This window comes from Microtus pennsylvanicus, chromosome 9 (assembly GCF_037038515.1).
Source record: "Microtus pennsylvanicus isolate mMicPen1 chromosome 9, mMicPen1.hap1, whole genome shotgun sequence".
In the NCBI taxonomy this organism is placed as follows: domain Eukaryota; kingdom Metazoa; phylum Chordata; class Mammalia; order Rodentia; family Cricetidae; genus Microtus; species Microtus pennsylvanicus.
The window spans coordinates 50,848,463-50,854,462 of NC_134587.1; positions in this window are offsets into that span (position 1 = coordinate 50,848,463).

Consider the following 6,000-nt stretch of genomic DNA (forward strand, 5'->3'; position numbering starts at 1 on the left):
AGGAGCCATGTTTCACAGCTGGCGAAAGAAATTGCTACTCATTTGTTCAAGTCACACAGTCAGTAATGGCAAAGACACGATTCTAACTTGGGGTTGGCCCCCCAGCACCTGAGGAGCATTCCCTCTCTCTCTCTCTCTCTCTCTCTCTCTCTCTCTCTCTCTCTCTCTCTCTCTGTGTGTGTGTGTGTGTGTGTGTGTGTGTGTGTGTAGAATGCTAAGAAAAGATAATATTTAGAGAAAGTTAATGTTTCCAAATATTAATCGTCGTTAGTCTAGGTTATGCCCATTAAGTGTGTCATATTTCTTCGTTCTTTTCTATGCTTTCCAAATTTTCTGCAATAAGCATGCAATTTCTTCATTAAATGTACAATAAATTTTCACGAAAATTGGCTATTGTTGTATATTTTTCACAGCGAGTCCACTTCCGGAGGGGAGACCAGAAGAGGATGTCTAGGGGAGAAGCCGTGGGTTACTTTTATGTCAGATTTTTTTTGTTTCTGTCAAGATCGGCCACCAGGTGGCACTCGAGGCCCGACTTTTGAAGGCTTTGCAGTGGATGGACAGGGAAGGGGACCACGGTACTACTCTGTACACTAAACAGCTCCCGCCTACCTCGCTGAAAGGCATAGGTGCTAGACTTTTGAGACTGTTGGTCCTTATGCCTGGTACACGCTCCTGCTTCATTGTACTTAGACCCTGTCTGCCTTAAGTCCCAGACTTAGGGCTCAGATACAAAACCTTTTCGTAGGATATGGCAGGACACCTGACACATTACTTAAAATTTATTTTAAATGACTCCATTTTTTAAGGACCCACACTGTCCTTTATCTGCTTGGTGTGTGGATGGGGGATATTCCCAAGACAAAAGTACACAGCAGGTGGGACCTGCTTCCTGGCAGAGGCTTGCAAAATGCCTTGCGATGTGGCAGAAGGAATGATTCTTCCTGTCTCCAGGATGACAGGGACGCTGTGAGCAGGGACAGGAGGCAAGTGCCTGAGGAGGGAACAAAGATGAGAGCTGGGAAAAGGCAGAGACTCCCAGGATGTGGACTAGGGATAGAAGGGAGTTTGAGGATGGGGTGGGGTGGTAGAGACATTGCTGGAGAAGGCCGCTTGTTGGTTCCTGGCCGCCCGGCTAGCTTAGACCCAAAATAATCCACAGAAACTGTATTAATTAAATCACTGCTTGGCACATTAGATCTAGTTTCTTATTGGCTAACTCTTATATTAATTTAACTGATCTCCATTAATCTGTGGATCGCCGTGTGTCTGTGGTAAAGTTACGGTGTCTGTCTCTGGTGGGGCTACATGGCGTCTCTCTAACTCTGCTTACTCCTCCCATGCTGTAGGCCTAGCCAGTTTCTTTATTAATTAACAAATAAAAACAACACATAGACATCCCACACCATTTCCCCTTTTCTGTTTATACAAAAAGGAAGGCTTTAACTTCAATATAGTAAAATTACATATAACAAAACAGGTATCAATGAAGAATTACAGTTATGATATTTATATCTGCTTTATCTTTTATTATATCTAAGGAAAACTATAACTATTCTTCAACTCCATCAAAGACTCTAGAAGGATAGAATAGTACCTAAGTAAACAATAAGTTCATTGTAGGCAACTTTCAAAACTCTAGAATTGACAGAGACTTCTCGCTGCCTGTACAGTCACCTTCTTGAAGTTGTTGGCCAACCTGTACTATGCCGGGACCAGAATACATTGATAGAGGAATCCTCAGAGCAGGCTCAGAACCATGCAGAGATGCTGCTCTTGTGGGGTGCACTGATGCAGGGGCTCAGCATCATCCGAGACCTCTACAGAACCACACTTTGCATGCCCAGGCGCAGAACATATGGCCTAGACACAGGTCCCAGGGCCGGCACACATGGTTCCTAAGCCAAGAGCTGGGGAGAGGAGCGACAGTGCTCCTGGGTTCTGGGACTCCAAGCTGGGGGAAGGGCATGACTTAGAACAGGGGGGTCTTGAAGCGAGGAGGAGCTTGCCCTGGGAAATCAGCTGACCCAAAAGGTTGGAGTCACCAGTGTATGACTTAGTCTCCCAGGTCAGAGCAGGGGCTCAGGCTTGGGCTATGGGACTCCTGTTCTTTTCGTTTTGCCACAGATCCCCCACGTCCAGCCCCACACTACAGAGGTGAGCCACTATGTGCACCTAGTTTGGCCTGGGTCATGGGCTAAGCATGTGAGAGGCACTGGCTCCTTTATCCCAGCAACACACACACACACACTCACAAATTTTAAATTAAATCTTCTTATTCTCACTTCTAGGGTTTGCAGCTCACTAGATAGATACAGAGATGAAAAAGTAAACACTAAGTAGGCAGGAATTAGCTGGATATGGTGGCACCCAACTTAATCCCAAGCGCTTTGGAGGGTAGGCAGGAGGAATACAGTTTAAAATCAATCTGTAGGACACAAAGATTTCCTATCTCAGGGTGGGGTACAGAAAGTATATAAACAACAGGGCCTTTGTTGTTGATTTTTAGAAGATTTATTTATCCAAACAAAAAGACCTAGGGAAATTGGGATTTGGGAGGCAGGAGCTGAGGACCAAGCCTAGACACCCAAAGAGTCACTAGCTAGTCACCTAGCAGCAACCGTGTAGAACAGAGCCTGGGTTGCTGATGGGTCCCTGGTGCTAAGGGTCTCCTGTGCCTCAGACTCTGACTATTGAGTGAAAACGGAGATTGCACTTTCATTTCCCAACCAGCCAGATCTGAATAATCACACAGAAACTGTATTAATTACAACATTGTTTGGTCAATGACTTAGGCATATTCCTAGCTAGTTCTTTTTTTCTTCTTCTTTATTTTTTTCCGAGACAGGGTTTCTCCGTAGCTTTTGGTTCCTGTCCTGGAACTAGCTCTTGTAGACCAGGCTGGCCTTGAACTCACAGAGATCCACCTGCCTCTGCCTCCCGAGTGCTGGGATTAAAGGCATGCGCCACCACTGCCCGGCCCTAGCTAGTTCTTACATCTTAATTAATCCATAATTCTTGTCTGTGTTTATTCACGTGGCTTGGTACCTTTTCTCACTGAGGCAGTCTCATCTTGCTTCCTCTGCATCTGGCTGGTGACTGCATCTCTGCAGAATTCTCCTAGTCTGGTTGCCCGACCTATACTTCATACCTGTCTACTGGCCAATCAGTGTTTTACTAAACCAATATGAGTAACAAATCTTTTCAGAGTACAGAAGTGTTATCCCACAGCAATAGGGGCACTTGGCCTGGATCAAGAGGCCACAACCAGGAGTGTGTGTATTTGTGCTGCATTGTTGACATTTTCGTGGCTGCAAGCAATTTGCTCTGCCTAACTTCTCTGGGTGGAGCAGGAAAGCCCAGCAGTGTGTCTGGCCTTGCAGCTATAGCTCCACGGTGAGTCAAGAGAGGCCGAGGATCCAAGCCCCAGGACAGAAGGCATGGTCACACTGCCAGTTGTTGGAAGCAACTACCTTCTGCAGCCTGTTGTGGGGCAGAGCAGGTCCTCCACAATGGGTGTGCATGCAGCTTTAGCAGTCTCCTTTGCCAGTTTCTATTTACCTCTGACCCCAGAGTTCAGGAAGTGGGCAAGGAGCGCACAGAATCCCTTCACTGCGCTTTCCCGACTCCTCTGGTCTCTGCCCAGTTTCTTCACACTAGGTTCTCCCATACAGTTCCTTCCCACATTACGGCCCCTGCCCCATCCCATGCCGACCTCGAAGGCCCCTGCCCCATCCCATGCCAACCTCGAAGGCCCCTGCCCCATCCCATGCCGACCTCGAAGGCCCCTGCCCCATCTCATCCCGTCACCTCAGGTGACACCCTGGCAGCTGAATCTCGGTCCAGCCTCTTTACTCACTATGGCTCCCGTGCCCCCTTAGTGGCTAGATCTCCATCTGCCCTTCCATTGGGTTCCTCCCCAGGACAGAGCCAGGATTTGCTGGGGGTGGGAGAGGTGGGAGTCGGTGGGGGCTTCCAATTTCTGCAGACTGTGTCTGCCCCAGCCAATCTCTTCCTGTTGTGGAGGTGTTCTGATCCATCAGTTCATTTCTACCCCTCCCCTAAGTTGCCCTTCTGCTTCTGCCTGTTCTGAACCTAGGCTTCTGGAGCCATCTCCTGCTAACAGCTCTCCCTCCGCACCCAGTCTTTAGTTCTCTGTGCACTTCCCCGAATCTCTCCCCTTCACGCTGGCCACTCCATTAACTACTTACTGGCAGTATCTCCTTTTCTCTGTCATCCCCCAAGACGGGTTTTCTACTACTATTCTCAACAGCTCATGACTTAGCCTTTTGTTCTATTAAAAACAAATGGAAGTGGCTGTATCGGAAGAACAACCTGCTTGGGATATGTTGTCTTCATCATCATTTTAGACCATGATCCATTTATCCTATTTTTCTCCATCTAGTATGATGCTGGCTCTAGGTTGGTCATAAATAACCTCCATGATATTGGGATATGTTCCTTTTGTTCCTAAAGTCCTCTGGCTTTTACCATGAGAGATCTTAGATTTCTGTCTGAGGCTTTTTCTGCATCTATTGAGATGATCACATGATTTTTATCCTTGAATTTGTTTATTGATTTGTGTGTGTTGAACTATACCCAGAATCTCTGGAATGAAATCAATTAGGTTTTAGTGAATAGTGACATATTTATATACATATACATATGTGTGTGTGTGTGTGTGTGTTTTCTTGGATTAAGTTTGTAGTACTTCATTGAGAATTTTTGTACCTGTACTCATCAGAAAGATTGGCCTTTCATTTTCTTTTTTATATGTTTTTGTCCAATTTTGGTATTGGGGTAATACTGGTCTTATTAAAATAGTTTGAAAGCATTTCTTCATTTTCTACTTCGAGAAATAATTTAGGAAGTATTGGTGTAAGTTCTTTCAGGTTTGGGTAGAATTTGGCAGGCAATCCCTTAGGACCTGAGCTTTCTTATTTTATTTATTTATTTATTTTTTTGGTTTTTCGAGACAGGGTTTCTCTGTGGCTTTGGAGCCTGTCCTGGAACTAGCTCTGTAGACCAGGCTGGTCTCGAACTCACAGAGATCCGCCTGCCTCTGCCTCCCGAGTGCTGGGATTAAAGGCGTGCGCCACCATCGCCCGGCCTTATTGCCCTTTATAGATCTCTGAACTCATTTGTTTTGGCTTCACTCTGGTAAGTCATATGCATCTAGAAATCCATCCTTTTCTTTTAGTTTTCACAACTTCGTGGGCCATGTGTGCATTGGTTATTTTCCTCATCCTTGGGATAAGGGACCTGACGAAGCAGCTTAGAAGAAAGGGCTTATGTTGACTCATCCTGTGTTTGGAGGATACAGACTATCGTTGGCTTCAGGAGAGTGAGTCTTCTATTTTTCTCTATTTGTTTGGTCAGGATGCTGTTCCTAAGGTGAGAGTGGGTATTAATCACCCATTTTTATTGTGTTGGGAGAAGTGTATGACTTTGCCTCTCATACTGTGTGCTCCCAGGGTCAGGACACACATGTTTTAAATTGTACTGGCCTCTTAGTAGCTAGTTCCCTTAATCAGTATGAAGTGACATTCTTTATGAACAGGGGACCCGAGCATGTTCATGTGTGTTGGTGCACACGCGCGTGCAGGCATGTATGTGTACATATGTGCATGCATATGTACATGCGTGTGCAGGTATGTATTGCACATATGTGCATACGTGTGTACATGTGTGTGCAGGTATGTATGTGTACATATGTGCATACATATGGAGGCCAGAAGTCAAGCTCAGGTGTCCCTCTTCAGCGGCTGTCCACCTTGTCCTTGAGGCAGGACCTGTCCCTGGGACCTGGGGTTCTCTAATTAGCCTAGTCTGGATCTTTCTGTCTCCACACTATGGGAAAGCAGACAATAAACACCAGATTTCAAATCGCTTCTCTGAAAAGGTCAAGGGTATTGGAAGCCAGGGAACTCTCCTAACAAGTGGCTCTTCTCTTGAAGAACTGCCAAGGTTTGAAAATATTTTAGGGAGCAGTCATCTGCG